General features: G+C 36.8%; 1 protein-coding gene and 1 pseudogene across 3 annotated transcripts in view; both read right to left on the reverse strand.

Moving 5' to 3' along the window:
• The window catches only part of CCDC91 (coiled-coil domain containing 91), a 662,757-nt gene that overhangs the window by 586,801 nt on the left and 57,450 nt on the right, over positions 1-18,506 (reverse strand). The gene's annotated exons all lie outside the window — the stretch shown is intronic.
• The window catches only part of LOC138166420 (large ribosomal subunit protein eL37 pseudogene), a 130,184-nt pseudogene that overhangs the window by 54,248 nt on the left and 57,430 nt on the right, over positions 1-18,506 (reverse strand).

The following is an 18,506-nucleotide window of genomic DNA, read 5'->3' on the forward strand; positions in this document are numbered from 1 at the left end:
CTATGTCTAAAACGGTTTCTATGAGAAAATGCATGCTGAGCTTCAAACAAACAGCTTACACACAAACCTTTAGAATATAATACATTTATAGTTTAATGACTTCCTGTAATTAAGCTTTTCTTTGATGATTCAGGATACTATAATTCCTCAAACATATAATTATGAACATAAATTATAGTACAATATTGTTGACATTGTGATATATACAGCATAAGAGATTGGGCTTAACATGTACTAACCCCCAAAACCTCCTTGCTTTAAATGAAATCTGGCTTTCCCCAGAAAACATTACTTCCTTCATCTCAAGAGAAAAGCATCCTCAACTATGCACAACAAAAATAGTGCTTAATATATGAATAGCTCTGAGATAGGCACTAGAGGAGATAAAAGATAAGCTAAAGCATGATCTCTGCCCCAATAAAGCCTGTATTTAGTCTAGTAGGGAATAATGAGACATATATACTAACAAAATTGTCATATAACAACCTAAAAGACAAACAAATAAAGTGCTATGTGAGGTCAAAACAGGAAAAGAACATTACCAATTGTGGACTTCAGAGAAGGCTATGTTATGGGAGAAATATCTCCTATGTTAATATGGTAAGTTAACTGCAACCAAATATATATTTACCACAATGCAGAAATTATGGAGGTAAAAACCTAGGTTTGGTTATTATGCTCAAATATAGGTGTAGGCCTCAGAGAAAAACCTAAACAATATAAGGATTCTAACAAGGCTTTCAATAGGCAAAATTACAAAGGGACAGAAAAATAATTCATTTACATATTGCAATATTATATATTTCTCTTAGGCCATAAAAGTTAATGAGGAAATAATAATCTTGTGCTTATTGCAAAAGCATAAAAGTTGAAAAACTTAAACAGAGTCACAATTTCATACATCCTTCCCTAAGGAAACATACTTCTTCAAACAATAGGTAAACTAAAACAGGCTACAATAAAACTGCATTTAGAGTATTCATAATACATGTGTACCTAGAGTTGGGACAGTGGAGAGTCTTCCTCTAACTTCTTATTTAAGGAACTGTGTTTAGGTAAACAGAAGAAACCACTGGTGATAAGAAGGTCATGAGAAGCACAAGAATTCAGTAGTGACTGTTGCTGTTTCCATTTCCATTACTCCCAAGGACTCACTGCTAGGGAATAAAGTGAGGCTGGTGACTTTGCACAGCTCTCCCTAACTTAAATCCAATTCACTTTAATGTCATAGCATCACCTCCCTGATGTCACAATCCTCTTTAAGAATGAGGGACAAAACAACAAAACATGTCTGGTAGTCTTTGCCTACTCAGGCACTTAAGTCATTATATTAAGAAATACAAGTTTGTCCTCTTGGAGACAAAACCAAGATGATGGAATAAAGGCAGGGACTCACCTGAACCCTCTCCCTAAACCCTTCCAAATACCTTTAAATAATTAATCCAAACAAAATCTAAAGTGGCAGAACTCACAAAAAGACAGAACAAAACAATTTTTCAACCCAATACCAACTTAAAACGTAGGCTGGAAAGGTCTGTTGCACAAGGGTAAGAGAGGAGCACAATCCAGCATAGGCTATGCCAGCATAGAACTGATCCCAGCAAACCAGATGCAGGCCTTGGGGCAACTGAATCAGTGGCAGCAGTGATGGTTTCCAAACCTCTCACCCCACAAATGTTAAGGGGATCAGACAATGGATCAGAAAGATATTTACAGAAGTTACTTTGCTGGCACAAGGGACAGGACTCTGTTGCATTTCCTATACTTGGATCTGGGTTGAAGTCCTAGGTCTTAGTACCAGTGTGAGGAGGACCACTAGCACAGCAGGGCCTGTGGCATCAGGGGAATAGGGGAGCAGCGACCCTTATCACAGTTTCAAGGTTGAAAAGAGTGCCTGTGGTCACTCTCAAACCAATGCACAGTACAGGAGAGCAGTAAATAAATCTCTCACTAGATCATACCACCTTGAAAGAGACAAAAACATACAGTTCCCAAGAATTGCCTCTGAAAACTGCTGCACAAAAAATCTAAAGCTTAGAATAGTGCCCCCTCAACTTGAAAAGCAGCCCCACTTTAGTATGTAGTTAAAAGTAAAAAAAAAAAATAGGCTGGAAAAAAGAGTAACAGAAAAAAATCTGACCAAAGAAAGTTACTATGGTGACAGGGAAGCTCAAAACACACACTCAATAGAAGATGGCAAAGTCAAAATCCCTGCATTGAAAGCACTAAAGAAAAATATGAACATGAAGAAAAATATGGTGTCAGGCCATATTTTTTTAGCTCGGGAAGAGCTTAAAAAGGATTTTTAAAATCAAATTAGAAAGGCAGAGGAAAAATTGGGAAAAGAAATGAGAGTGATACAAGTAAATCATTAAAAAAGAATAAATAGCTTAGTAAAGAGGGCACAAAAAATACTGAAGAAAACTGTACCTTAAAAAGCAGAATACTCCAAATAGTAAAAGAGGTTTAAAAAAATCCAATGAAGAAAAGAATTCCTTGAAAAGCATAATTGGTCAAATGGAAAAAGATATACAAAAATTCATGGAAGAGAAGAATGCCTTAAAAAAGTAGCATTAGTCAAATGGAAAAGAAGGTTCAAAAGGGCACTGAAGAAAACATTTCCTTAAAAGTTAGCATTGGACAAGTAGAATCTAATGATTTTATGAGACACCAAAAAACAAACAAAAATAAAAATAATGAAAAAATACAAGAAAATGTGAAATATCTCATTGGAAAAACAACTAACCTGGAAAATAGATCCAGGAAAGATAATTTAAGAATTATTGGACTACTTGAAAGTCATGATCAAAAAAAGAGGCTAGACATGATTTTTCAAGAAATTATCAAGGAAAACTGCCCTGATATCCTAGAACCAGTAGGCAAAACAGAAATCAAAGAGATTCTACCAATCACCTCCTAAAAGAGATCCACAATGAAAACTCCCAGCAATATTAGAGCCAAATTCCAGACCTCCCAAATCAAGAAGAAAATGCTGCAAGCTTCCAGAAAGAAAAAAAATTAAGTTATTATGGAAACACATTAAGGATAGCACCAGATTTCACAGCTTCTGCATTAAAGGATAATAGGGTTTGGAATATGTAATTCTGTAGGGCAAAAATTACAAAGAATCACCTACCCAGCAAAACTTTTAAACTTCAGTGGGAAAAAAATGGCCATTCAATGAAAGAGAGTTCTGTCAAGCATTCCTCAAGAAAAGATCAGAGCTGAAGAGAAAATCTGACTTTCAAATACATGACTCAAGACAAGCATAAAAAGGTAAACAGGAAAGAAGAATCATAAGGGTTTCATTAAGGTTAAATGGTTTATATTCCTATATGGCAAAATGAAATTTGTAACTCCTAAAATCTTTCTCTTTATTAGTGCAGTTAATAAGAGCACGCATAGACAGAAAGCAGAGGTGTGAGTTAATTGTGATGGTATGACTCTCTAAGAAAAAAAAAACTAATGTTAAGGGATTAGAAAGAAGGAATGCATGGGGAAAAGGGGAAAGGGAGAAGTAGAATGGGATAAATCATCTGACATGAAAGAGACTGAATGAGATTTTACAGTAGGGAGGAAAATAGGAGAAGTGGGAAGGGGAACACATGAACTTCATTATTATCAGAACTGGCTCAGAGAGGGAATAAGACACATATTCAATTGGGTGTAGAAATCTATCTTACCATACAGGAAAGTAGGAAGGGAAAGGGATAAGGAGGTGGGGGACGGAACAGGTGAGGGGTGGAGAGGCTGATAGAAGGGAGGGCAATTTGGTTAGAAGCAAAACACTTTTTGAGAATGGACAGGGTAAAAGAAGAGAAAAAAGAGAGTAGGGTAAACAAAGAGAAAATAGGATGGAAGGAAATATATAGTTGGTAATCATTATTGTGAAAAATAATTTTTAGAGTGAGTTTCTCTAATAAAGACTTCATTTCTCAAACATATAGAAAACTGGGTCAATTTTATAGAAATAAGTGCCATTGCTCAAATGATAGTCAAAGGATATGAAAAGGAGGTTGTCAGAGAAAATAATCAAAGTTACCTACAGTTATACGAAAAAAAAGATGTTCTAAATCACTAGAGAAATGCAAATTAAAAGAACTCTGAGCTACTACCTCATACCTGTCAAATTGGATAATATGACAGGAAAAAAAAACGATATATTTTGGAGGTGAGGTAGGAAAATTAAAACACTAATGTTCTATTAGTAAAGTTGTATACTGATTCAACCATTCTGGAGAGGAATTTGGAACTACACCCTAAGGGTATAAAATCCTTTGACCAAGAAATACCACTACTAGCTCTGTATCACAAAGAAATAAAAAACAGTAAGAAAAATGACCTAAGTATACAAGAATATTTATAGCAGTTCTTTTAGTGGTGACAAAGAACTGGAAATTGAGGGGATGTCCATCAATTGGGGAATGACTAAACAAATCGGGATATGATTGTGATGGAGTACTATTGTGCTTTAAGAAATAATGAGCATGGGGCGGCCAGGTAGCACAGCGAGTAAGAGCACCGGCTCCAGTGTCTTGATGACCTGGATATCGAATCCCGGGCTCAGACACTTAGCACACACCCAGAAACACCTGGCCACGTAACCTTGAGCAAGTTACTTAACCCCGATTGCTTTATAAAAAAAAAAAAAGAAAGAAATAATGACACAGAAAAACCTGCAAACACTTCATGAACTGATACAAAGTGAAATCAGCAGAAACAACAGAACACTGCACACATTAAAAACTATATTATATGATGATATACTATGAATAACTTAGCTATTCTCAGCAATACAATGATCCAAGACAATTCTGTAGGACTTATGCTGAAAAGTGCCATCCAAAGAAAGAATTGGTAGAGCCTGACTACAGAACAGAAAGAAAAAGAAAGAATACTTTTTCTTTAAATTTCTTGACTTTTCTTTTGGTCTATGTTTTCTTTCACAGGATGACTGTTATGGAAATACTATGCATGACTACACATATGTATTAACTATATTGAATTGCTTGCCTTCTGAGGGGAGCTGGGGCATGGAGGGGGAAGGGACATAATTTAGAACTCAAAAATTTTAAATGAATATTAAAAATTGTTATTTGCATGCAACTGGGGAAAATAAAATACTAAACAAAGATTGGGAGAAAAAAGAAAAACAAAAAAATGAATGTTAAAAATGTATTTTGACATGTAATTGGGAAAAAATAAAATACTATTAAAAAAAGAGTCTGTTACCTAAGGTATACATATTTTAGGGATTACAGTGGAAGAAGTGAGTAGCTTAAGGGTATGACACTAGAGGGGGTAGGAACTGAGGAAGATGAAAATAAGAGAGTAGGTGGTGTGGGAAGTAGAGCCAGTTTATATAAAGATAGCCTGGAATTCAGGATCACTGAGATGAGAAGGGTATAATGAGATGAGACTTTGTTAGTCATTGACAAATTGAGTTCAGGAGGGTTATTAACATCACTAGGGGTTTGATTTCAGGTCAATGTTCTCTCAAGGTATTAGGCTGCTCAATCAAGGAGACCAGCAAATGATGGAAAAGCCTCTCTCTGATTCCCTTCAGAAAGGAAGAATTTCCCATAAACAAGAAATCACTGAGTAATTTTCATCACTGAGTAATTTTCTGATACCTTGTTGTAAGGAAGGACCTCCTGTGAATTGGAAGAGGTCAACCCAGGGGAGTGGAATCAAATAGAATGGAGACTGATTATCTACAGGCAGCATGATTCCTCTGCAAGATTCTACTGGCTCCCTATTACCTCTAGGATCATCTACATACATACATACACACACATAAATATACACACATACATACATATGCATATATACATATGTAGCAATCATATATTGTGTGTATATACACACATACATATAAATTATATATATATATGTACATATGTATGTATATTCTCTATGTAGCAATCAAAATCCACCATAATCTGGTCCTTCCTACCTTTTCAATCTTCTAACATGTTCCTCATGCAGGACGCTCTATCTCCTAAGTCCATACTATTGTACCGGCTACTCTCCAAACCTGGAATATTCTCCTTCCTCATCTGTCCTTTGCTTTCCTGCAAAAATTCTGCTCAAATTCCTACTTCTACAACAGGTCACCTGCTAGTGCCTTCTGTCAGAGATTACCTTTCATCTACTATTTATCTTGTATGTATAGTTATTTACACCTCTTCTCCTGGTTAGAAAGTACCCCTTTTGGAAGGGGACTGTTTTTGCCTTTCTTTGTAACACTAGTACTTTTTTTTGTAACAAAGTGCTTGGGAACTAGTAAGTCTGAAAAATGCTTGTTGACTATCAAAACTAATGTAGCTTACAATGGCTGAACTAGATAATCTAATAAATCAGTCATTAATTTATATGTCAATAGTTTATAATGACTTTAACAGTTATCTCTCTAAGGAATATTTAGATTTTAATAGAGGATTCCTGAATATCAGATGCCTTAAACCATCTAAACTTTTTTCTATCCTGGGGAAGCTTTTTTCCCCATTGGAAGACCAAAATTCACTTCAAGAAAACATAAGTCTGCTAACTGTCTTGGTTGGTGGAACTTATCTTAATGTGACTGCATTTTTCTCATAGTACAGAAGTAAACAAAAACCTTTTTTACATTTTGTAAAATTTATCAAAATAACTTTTTTAAAATTTAAGCATATACAATTTAATAAGGAAAATGTTACACTCCTTCAAATATGCTCACCTTCTAAAATATATCAAGTATAAACATAATACTGAACTCTGGCTCTCTAATATTGTAAAATAGCATAATGAGGGGCAGAGAACGAAAACTTTTAAAATGATTATTCATTATCTTTCCTTAGTGACAAAAAAATAAACATAATTCTAGTTTCTGGGTTGGAACATTACTGAAATAGTATTATCTTTATCCCTCTTTCTACTACCTTATTTTAAATGTGAATAAGAACAAGAGACACTATAAAAAATGAAAACTACAGTTTTCCCTAACTCAGGCCTCTCTGGGGTTGGCCAATCAGCAGCATTTCCATTAGTAATTATTGTTAGAAGGATGTAGTTGCCTCCCTCTTATGAAGCGGACAGACTATCAATTACACACAGGTTCCCAAAAAGATGGCAAAGATTTTAGAGCCAGAATAACTTGGGCTAGATTTTGTGTTGCGACTTTTCAAGAGAGGTACTATTTTAATAAAATACCAGGGTCTGTAAGAATTACTAAATTGAAAAGTAGATGGAGATTCACTGTGTTTGGAGTGGTTATGCATTTTAAAGATGGAGAATTAACCCAGACTTTGCTGGCCACATTCTCCAACAAAAAAAGCAGAGAAAAGACATTCTAGTAGGAGACCAATGAAATAGAACTCTAAGATGATTTGGATGCTTCCAGACCTCAGCAGAGTTATACAAACATAATCAAAAGAATTTGTGGTAATTAACAAATTTTAGATGCTGAAAGTATCCAAACATCTATTCTTTTCCATGAAAACAGTTTCTGCAAAAGAGGAAATCCAATGGTTTTCCACAACTATTCCATGAGCAAGCTTCTCTTTTTACAAAAATTAAATAAAAACGTGTATATACATGTACTCCTACACATGCATATACATATATAAATACATGTATTAGTATATTTACTCAATAAACAAGCATGTATTATTTACTGAAGAACTAGGGATGCAAAGAAAGGCAATTTCTACCCTCAAAAAGCATACATTCTAACAGAAGGGACAGCATGCAAATAACTATAAATATACAAGATTTGTATATCAATGTATATGAAGGAAATCTAACAGGGAAAGCACAAGGGGCTTGGGAGGAGACAAACATAGGGAGACAAGAAGGGGAAAAAAAAGCAAAGAAACAGAGACTGTCACCAGGAAAGACCTCCTGCAAAAGGTGATATTTGAACTAAATTTTGAAGGTCAGAGAAACCAAGAAGCAAAGGTAAAGAGGTAGAATATTCTAAGCATAGAGGAGAGCTAGTGAAAAGGCAAAGTGTATCAGGTTCAAAGGCCAACAAGAAGACCAATGTCAGTGAATCATAAAACCAAGTGTAAGAAGTCTTAGAAGGGAGAAAGCTGTGAAGTAACGAAGTGCTTTAAATGCCAAAAAGCACATTTTATATTGATCCTGGAGGTAACAAGGAGCCATTGCAATTTATTGGAATGGGGAGGAAAAAACAGGTGTTGTGGTCAGGATGCTTTAGGAAAATCATTTAACAGCTGAGTGAATAAAGATTTGAGTTATGGAGAGCAGCCAGAAAACTAGGTGATAGTGACCAGAGGAATGGAGAAAAAGGGACATATACAAAAGATATTATGAAGGCAGAAGCAAGAAGGTGTGACAACAGATTGGATATCTGGAATGAGTGAAATGGAGGAGAGAATAAATCTGAAGTTCCCAGCCTGGGAAAATGGTGGTACCCTCAAAAATATGGGGGAAAGGAGATTTGTGGAGGAAAGACAATGGGTTTTGTTTTGAAAATGATGAATTCGAGATACCTATAGAGTACATAGACTGAAACATCTAATGGGCAATTGATGACGGAAAAGTTCAGAAAAGAAATTGGGATTAGAGAAAGAGATCTAGGAATTATCTGCTTAGAAATGATAAGTAAACACATGGAAGAAAATAAAATCACCAATGAGATAGCATAGAAGAAAAGAAAAAGGTTCAAGAAAGACCCTTACAGAATATCTATATTGAGTAGAAGTGACCTGGATGAATATCCAGAAAGGAGACTAAGAAAGCGCTTAGATAGGTAGCAAAAGATTGAAGACCCATCAAGAGAATGGGGGGGGGGAGGGGAGGGGAAAAAGAAATTTACATGATAACTTCATTGTACATTTGGAGGGAATAGTAAATTGTAGATTTTGTAATGGTAGATGTTCTTTTTCATATGAAATTATATGTAATAGTAATGGTAGATTTTCTTTTTCATATGATATAATATTTTTATTGTACTATGTTATGAAATGCTTGTTTTGTTCCATGGATATCATGTTATTCAATATTTTAGGCTCTTTTTGTCAGAGAGCGAGAGAGAGAGAGAGATGGAGAATAGTAAAACAGGTAGGAAAAAAAAACAGGAGGGAAAAGAAAGTATCCAGGAGAACAGAATGATCAGGTATCAAAAACGGTAAGAGTCTGAGGATGAGGACTGAGAAAAGACCTTTAGATTTGGCATTAAAAGATCATTTGTAATTTTGGAGAGAGCAGTTTCAGCAGAATGATGAAGATAAAAGCAAGTCAGAGAAGAAAAAAAAATGAAGGCAGCTTTCACAGATGGCTTTTACATTGAGTTTAGTCAAAAAGAGAAGTAAAGATGTGGATGACAACAGGGGGAACAGTCCAATCAAATGAGTTTTTTCAAAAGGATGAGAGGGATAGAAAGACCAGCTAAGATAGCAGAGAAGAAGGAAGTAGCACACCCAAGCTGTCACTCACAACTATGTCACAAAGATCTAGAAAAGAAACATAAAACACATACTTGGTAAACACATACACAAAAATCACAATTTTTTTTTGCTTTTTGGAGGACAATTGGGGTTAAGTGACTTGGCCAAGGTCACCCAGATAATAAGTGTAAAGTGTCTGAGTCTGGATATGAACTCAGGTCCTCCTGGCTCCAGGGCCAGTGCTCTACTCACTGCACTAGCTGCCCAAAGTGAGACATTTTACAAGTCTAGGTTTGTTTACACAGACATCTACAGACACTTGAAACAATAGCTATACTACATGAAGACTTCCAACACAAAGAATCAACAAGAGGCTGCCAGGGCAGAGACAAGACGGCGACATAGAGGCAGGAAAACTCCCTGAGCTCCCCCCATACCCACCTCAAATACCTATGAAAAATGACTCCAAACAAACTTTAGGGCTACAGAACCCACAAAGTGATAGAGAGAAACAAACCTCCCGCTGAAGACAGCGCAGCAGGCAGACAGGAAGGGTTCATTGCACTTCACTGAGATTAGAGCCCAGCCCCGAGGTGAGCCCACGGTTATAGCCTCAGAGAGGCCCATCAGGAGAGTAGATCACCAGCATCTGTGGTAGTTTCCAGAACTATCAACCCATAAATGCCAAAGACAAAGTGAGAGGTCAGTGGACTTTGGGAGCAGGGGGTCCGGGAGTGCCATCGGTCACTGCCCCTGGAGGGAGAAGCAGCTGAAAAGCGCAGCAGCCTCAGCCATGTGCCAGCTTCAGAGCTCCTGGCCTGCAGATGGTAGGGGGACCAAGCAACCATTCTGAGGAGTCATTGCTCTTGCTTTAATCTGCTTGGATCTGGATTGCTGTCTAGGGTGGAGGTCCTGGGGTGTGTGACAAGTGAGCCAGAGCATGTAGAGGCTTCAGAGAGGGCAGCCAACTAATACCTCTGGCAGCTGTAAAAACCCCAGCAATTTGGGACAAAGCTCTCCTCTCTGGAAGCAGAGTTCTACTGTAGCAAAAAGATCAAAAGACAAGTAAGTAATTGAGTGGCAACATGAACAAGCAAAGGAAGCAAAGCAAGCACAGCAATCCGACTTTGGATTTCTTCTTTTGAGGACAAAAAGGATCAAAGCATGGAATGGGAGGAAGACAGTGAAGTCAGAATTCCTGCATTTTCTTCCAAGAAAAATATGAACTGGTTGCAGGCCATAGAAGGACTTAATAAGGATTTTGAAAACCAAATAAGAGAAGTGGAGGAAAAATTGGGAAGAGAAATGAGAATGATGCAAGAAAATCATGAAAAGTGAGTCAACAACCTGATTGAAGAAAATAACACATTAAAAAATAGACTAACTCAAATGACAAAAAGAAGCTCAAAATGCGAATGAGAAGAATGCCTTAAAAAGCCAAATTTGCCAGATGGAAAAAGAATCTCAAAGCTCAATGTAGAGAATAATTCCTTCAGAATTCGATTGGAGCAAGTAGAAGCTAGTGACTTTATGAGAAATCAAGATACTATTAAACGGATCCAAACAAATGAAAAAATTAGAAGGCAATATGAAGTATCTGACTGGAAAAACCACTGACCTGGAAAACAGATCCAGGAGAGAAATTTAAAAATTATCTGACTACCTGAAAGCCATGATCAAAGAAAGAACTTAGAAATCATTCTTCAAGAAATTCTCAAGGAAAACCTCCCTGATGTTTTAGAACCAGAGGGCAAAACAGAGATTGAAAGAATAACCAATCACCTCTTGAAAAAGATTCCCAAAAGAAAATTCCTAGGAGTATTATAGCCAGTTTCCAGAGTTCCCAGATCAAGGAGAAAATATTACAAGCAGCCAAGAAGAAACAATTTGAATATTGTGGAAAAACAATCAGGATAACACAAGACCTGGCAGCTTCTACAATGAAGGATCAAAGGGCTTGAAATATAATATTCTGGAAGTCAAATGAGCTGGGATTAAAACCAATTATCACCTACCCAGAAAAACTGAGTATCCTGTTTCAGGAGAAAATATCGTCATTCAATGAAATAAAGGACTTTTAAGAATTCTTGATGAAAAAACCAGAGTTGAATAGAAAATTTGACATTCAGATACAAGAAGCATGAGAAGGTAAACAGGGAAAAGAAATCATAAGGAAATTATCAAAGCCGAACTATTTACATTCCTACAGGAAAAATGATAATTGTAACTTATGAAATTTTTATCAGTATGAGAATAATTGAAGGGAATATATATGTATATTATACATACATACATATGTCTAGGAGGGTATATGGGCATATAAATACATATGTGAATATGTTTATATATGTGTACAGGTATACATACACAGAGAGTACAGGACCAATTGGAATTGGAAGGGACGATACTTAAAAGGTAAAATTGAAAGGTAAGAGAGGAATATAATGAGAGGAGATGGGGAGAGACAGAATAGGGTAAATTATCTCATGTAGAAGAGAGGGAAAACTGTTACAATGGAGGGGAAGAACGTGAAGGCAAAAGGGAATGGGTCAACCTTACTGTCATTTAATTTGACTTAGGGAGGGAATGACATACACATTAAATAGGGTATCTCACCCTACAGGAGAGTGGGGGGGGAAGAGAATGAGAGGGGGGATGATAGAGGGGAGGACAGGTTGGCGGGGGGGAGGCAAGTTAGAAGCACACACTTTTGAAAAGGGGCAGAGTCAAAGCAGAGTACAAAGCAAGTAGGGGGATAGGAGGGAGGGAAATATAGTCAGTCTTTCACAATATATCCACTATGTAAATGTTTTGCATAGCTACACGTGTACAAGCTATATTGAATTGCTTATCTTCCCAGTAAGGGTGGGTCATGAGGGAGAAAGCAAAAGAATCTAGAATTCAAAGTTGCAAAATCAAATGTTTAACATATATATATATTTACATGCAATTGGCAAATAAGATATACAGGCACTAGGGTATAGATAGAGATCCATCTTGCCATACTGGAAAGTTGGAGGGGACAAGGGGGTGGATATAGGAGAAAGCAGATTGGGTCAGGGGGTATACAGTGGGTTCGTTGTTTTGGGGTGGTGGGTAGGGGAAAATGGGAAGAAAATTTGTAACTCAAAATCTTGTGGAAATGAATGATGTAAACTAAAAATAAACATAAAATTTAATTTAAAAAAAAGAGCCTGCCTCCCTGTTTTACACGAGGGCAAGAAAAGGCGCCCAAATCTGGAATAAAGGGGCCTGATCTTATGCATAGAGCAGGAAAAGGTGCTAACTGGTAGCTTTGTCAATAAGTATCCACTGCTGGGTCACAGATCCAGTGCAAATGAAGAAGAGACCTATGCTTGGAGATGAGGTGGGGGGAGTGATTAGGACAAGGAACTGTTTCAGACCAAAAACTTTATAATGGATGAAGAACAAATAAAGAAGCAAGTGGTAGTTACATGGCTCTCTCAGAAACAAAAAGGAATCTCAAATCCATGAGACCAAAGAACAGCTTACAATTCTATCACTCTGAACCTACATAAGATTCCAGATGATTGAAGATACCCGAGTCTAACAGCAATAAATAATAAATAAATAAATAATAAATAATAAAATATATGATATAAATAATAAAACAATAAAAATTAATAAATAAACAAAAAACTAAATAATAATAATAACCAATAATATTTGTATAGTGCTTAATACATGACAAACACTATGCTAAGCAATTGAAATTATCTTATTTGGTCCTCAAAACAACCCTGCAAAATAGGTCCAATTTTACAGATGAAGCACATAAGAGAAGTGGAGGAAAAATTGGGAAGAGAAATGAGAATGATGCAAGAAAATTATGAAATGAGAGTCAACACCCTGACAGAGGAAAATAACACCTTAAAAAATAGACTAGCTCAAATGTCAAAAGAGGCTCAAAAAAGGCAATGAGGAGAAGAATGTCTTAAAAAGACACATTTGCCAGATGGAAAAAGAATCTCAAAAGCTCAATGAGGAGAATCATTGTTTCAGAATTAAATTGGGGCAAATGGAAGCTAGTGACTTTATGAGAAATCAAGATGCTGTTAAACAGATCCAAACAAATGAAAGAATAGAAGGCAATGTGAAATATTTCATGGGAAAAACCACCACCCTAGAAAATAGATCCAGGAGAGATAATTTAAAAATCATTGCACTACCTGAAAGCCATGATCAAAGAAAGAACCTAGAAATCATCCTCCAAGAAATTCTCAAGGAAAACTGCCCTGATGTTTCAGAACCAGAGGGCAAAATAGAGGTTGAAAGAATCCACCAAATACCTCCTGAAAAAGATCACAAAAAGAAAACTCCTAGGAATATGGTAGCCAGGTTCTGAAATTCCCAGATCAAGGAGAGAATATTACAAGCAGACAGGAAGAAACAATTTGAATATTGTGGAGACACAATCAGGATAACACAGGACCTGGCAGCTTCTACACTGAGGAATCAAAGGGCTTGGAATATGATACTCTGGAGGGCAAAAGAGCTGGGATTAAAACCAAAAATCACCTACCCAGCAAAACTGAGTATCACATTTCAGGGGAAAATACGGTCATTCTGTGGAATAGAGGACTTTAAAGAATTCTTGATGAAATAACCAGAATTGAACAGAAAATTTGACATTCAGATACAAAAAGCAAGAGAAGCATGAGAAGGTAAACAGGGAAAAGAAATCATAAGCCACATATCAAAGTTGAATTATTAATATTCCTAGATAGAAAAACGATCATTGTAACTGATGAAACATTTCTCAGTATGAAAATAGTTGAAGGGAATATTTATATGTGTGTGTGTGTCTAAATTGGAGGGTATGTGTGTGTGTGTATATTTATATATATATATTTACAGGTATACATAGATAGTGGGCACATGACCAATTTAATAGGAAGGGATGATACTTAAAAGGTGAAATTAAGAGTGAGCGAGTAATATAATGAGGACATAAGGAGAGACAGAATGGGGTAAACTATCTCATATAGAAGAGGCAAGGGAAAATGATTACAATGGAGGGGAAGAACAGGAAGGCAAAAAGGAAAACCTTATTCTCACTGAATTTGGTTCAGGGAGGAAATGACATACACACTAAATAGGGTATCTCACCCTACAGGAGAGTAGGGGGAAGCAAAAAGAGTCCCTAATCTCAAAGAGTTAATATTCTAATTAGGGAGACAAAATGCAATTAAATAACTATGTACATACTAGGGAGACAGGGAGAGGGAAAAGGAGGGGGAAGGGAAGGGGAGGGGGTGAGGGAGAGGAAAAGGGACATGAGAGGAAGAGAGAAATGTAGATAAACCTGTATATGTGTATATACACAGAGACTATAATTAGAAGGGAATATTAGAAGAAATATATTATTAGCACAAAGGGATCAGGAAAAATCTTTTGTCAAAGGTCGAGGTTGAGATAAATCTTGAAGGAAGATAGGGATTCTAACAGCCAGAGATAAGAATAAACGGCATTCTAGCAACAAGGGTCAGTCAGCACAAAAGCACAGAGAAGGGAGGTGAAGGACCATTTCTGAGCAATAGCAAGGACAATATGGCTAGACTTTAGAATGTGCAGAAGGGAGTAATGTGGTAATGTTTAAGTACACCAGAAAGATAGGAAAGGATCAAGTTGCGGCCTCTTAAAAGTCAGAGAAGTTTATATTTAATCCTAGAGGTACCAGATAGACAGTAGAGTTTACTGAGTAAGGGGATTGTTTAAATATTACAAAATCACTTTGGAAGCTGTGTGAATAGGGATTGGAAAGGAGGAGTGACTCTTTAAAAATATTTTCCCTGTTTATTATATTAATACATATTTATGGAATAAAACAAGCATTTTCATAACATAGTACAATTTTAAAAGATGATTGTAAATCTACTATGTGCAACTTGCTATACCTTTCAAATGTACTCCTTCATCCCCACCCTAGAGATGGCTACCATTAGACACAAATAAAGGGGTGTGTGTGTCTCTGTAAAATTATTTTATTTAAATATATATGGATATATACATATATGCATACACATATGTTCTATAAGATTATTCTATATATTCTATTTATCAGTTTTTTTGAATGCAAATAGAATCTTATGTTATTTTATAGTTAATTTGCATATTTATGACAATAAAAAAACTTATTCAAAGTTTTTCTTGAATATTGCTACTACTGTATACAACATTATCTTGGTTCTTCTCATTTCACTCTTCATTATTTCATGCAGGTTCTTTTAAAATATGTTCATATGTTCTTTTAAAATCAACAAGTTCACCATTCCTTATAGCATAGTAGTATTCAATCATAATCATAAACTACAACTTGTTCAGCCATTCTCCAATTAATGGGCATCCCTGCAATTTCCAGTTCTTTGAATCCACAAAGAGAACTAACTGCATTAAACATTTTAGAACATACATGTTTTTTTCCTTTTTCCCTAATGATCTTTAAAAATATACCTAATGGTAGTATTGCTGTGTCAATGGGTATAGGTAGGCACTTTGAATGCATTAAAGTTTGAAAGTTTGGCACAGAGAACTGAATATATGAGGATAAGTTTAAAAATCTGGAGTTGTTTAAAGTACCTATATAGAGGTAGGGAGACATAGTAGCTATCTTCAAGTATCAAAAGATATCGCATGGAAGAGGGATTTGTCTTATTATCCTTGACCTCAGAAGGCAGAATTAGAAATGATAGGGAAATATTGCAGAGGGACATATTTAGAGTATCTACCTATATTTTATATTCAAATTAAGTATTAAGGATACAACATTTGTAAAATACATATATATATATATATGTATACATGTGTCTATATATATACATATATATGTATATATGTATATATATATATATATATATATTTTAAGCCACTGGGAAAGACCTTAAGTTAGAAAGATCAAGGACACCCAATTGTCTTGATTTTTGTCTTAATACCGTACTCCAATGATGGGAAGAGAGAGAAAGAGGCTAACAACTTTGCATATATCTGCCTCACTCAAATCCAATTCATGCAAAAGACAAGACATCATTCTCATGATTCTATCTTCTTTGAGATAGAAAGACAAACAACAACATCCATAAAAAGGAGGAAAGATATGGGAAAATAGTTACTTGTGATGGAGAGATCACGAGAGATTTTTTGAGGATACAGGAAACACAAACACATTTATATGTAGTAGGGAAGAAGCCAAGAGACAGGTAGCAACTGAAAATTAGTGAGAGAGTAGGGATAATAGAGGGGGCACTGTCTTATAGAATTCAGGATGGGGGCAGAGCCAAGATGGCAGAGTAGAAACAGGACCTTCCTGCTGCTCCGGTTTCCACCTTCCCCAATCCATGTAAAAAGAGGGCATTAACAAACTTTGGAGCTGCAAAACCGACAAAATGACACAGAGAAGCTAACCTCCCAATGAGGACAGCCTGGCAGGCCAGCAGGAATCGGCCAGCTCAGCGCTCTGGGAGCCGATCCCAGACCCACAACAAGGCTTTAGCCCCAGGGCGGGCCTGACCAGCTGCGGCCTGAGGGACTCCAGATCAGCAGCAGCTGTGGCCATTTCCAGATTTATAAACACACAGATGCGAAGGACAAAGTGAGAGGTCAGTGCAGTATGGACTTTGGGACCAGTAAGTGTTAGTGCATGGCTTTTACCCCTGGGGTGAGAAGCCACTGAGACGCCAGCACAGCCAGCCAGTAACACGTGGCAGATTCAGCTCCTGGCCTGCAGAGTGTAGGGGGACCAAGCACCAGTCTGAGAGGTAATTGCTCTTGCTTAAACCTGCTTGGATCTGGATTGCAGTCTAGGGTGGAGGTTCTGGGGTATATGTCCAGCTTGCCAGAGCATGTGGAGACCTTAGAGATGGTACCCATCTAATACCTCCGGCAACTGAGAAAACCCCAGTGTTTGGGACGAAAGCTCCCCTGTCTGGTGGCAGAGTCCTACTGTGGCAAAAAGCCCATGGGTCAGGTGACTGAGGGGCGACATGACCAGGCAAAGGAAACAAAGCAGACAGAAGATTCCAACATTACACTCCTATTTTGGGGACAAAAAGGAGCAAAGCATGGAACAGGAGGAAGACAGTGAAATCAGAACTCCTGCACCAAAAGCTTCGAAGGAAAATACAAGCTGGTTACAGTCAACAGAGGACCTTAAGAAGCAGATAAGAGAAGTGGAGGAAAAATTGGGAAGAGAAATGAGAACCATGCAAGAAAATTATGAAATGAGAGTCAACAGCCTGACTGAGGAAAATAACACTTAAAAAAAAAAGAAAGACTGACTCAAATGGGAAAAGAGGCTCAAAAAGGCAATGAGGAGAAGAATGCCTTAAAGAGCCAAATTTGCCAGATGGAAAAAGAATCTCAAAAGCTGAACGAGGAGAATCATGGCTTCAGAATTAGACTGGAGCAAATGGAAGCTAATGGTTTTATGAGAAATCAAGATGCTGTTAAACAGATACAAACAAATGAAAGAATAGAAGGAAATGTGAAATATCTCATGGGAAAAGCCACTGACCTGGAAAATAGATCCAGGAGAGAGAATTTAAAAATTATTGGACTACCTGAAAGCCATGATCAAAATAAGAACCTAGAAATCATCCTCCAGGAAGTTCTCAAAGAAAACTGCCCTGATGTTTTAGAACCAGAGGGCAAAATAGAGGTTGAAAGAATCCACCGATCACCTCCTGAAAAAGATCCCAAAAAGAAAACTCCTAGGAATATTATAACCAGGTTCCCGAATTCCCAGATTAAGGAGAGAGTATTACAAGCAGCCAGGAAGAAACAATTTGAATATTGTGGAAACAAAATCAGGATAACCCAGGATCTGGCAGCTTCTACACTGAGAGATCAAAGGGCTTGGAATATGATATTCCAGAGGGCAAAGGGGCTGGAATTAAAACCAAAAATCACCTACCCAGCAAAACTGAGTATCATGTTTCAGGGGAAAATATGGTCACTCAGTGGAATAGAAGACTTTCAAGCATTCTTACTAAAAAAAACCAGAGTTGAACAGAAAATTTGACATTCAGATACAAGAAGAAAGAGAAGCATGAGAAGGTAAACAGGGAAAAGAAATCATAAGGAACTTATCAAAGTTGA

Source organism: Petaurus breviceps, unplaced genomic scaffold, assembly GCF_028583685.1.
Source record: "Petaurus breviceps papuanus isolate PSGF00001 unplaced genomic scaffold, PetGlider_PUasm1.0 221, whole genome shotgun sequence".
NCBI lineage: Eukaryota > Metazoa > Chordata > Mammalia > Diprotodontia > Petauridae > Petaurus > Petaurus breviceps.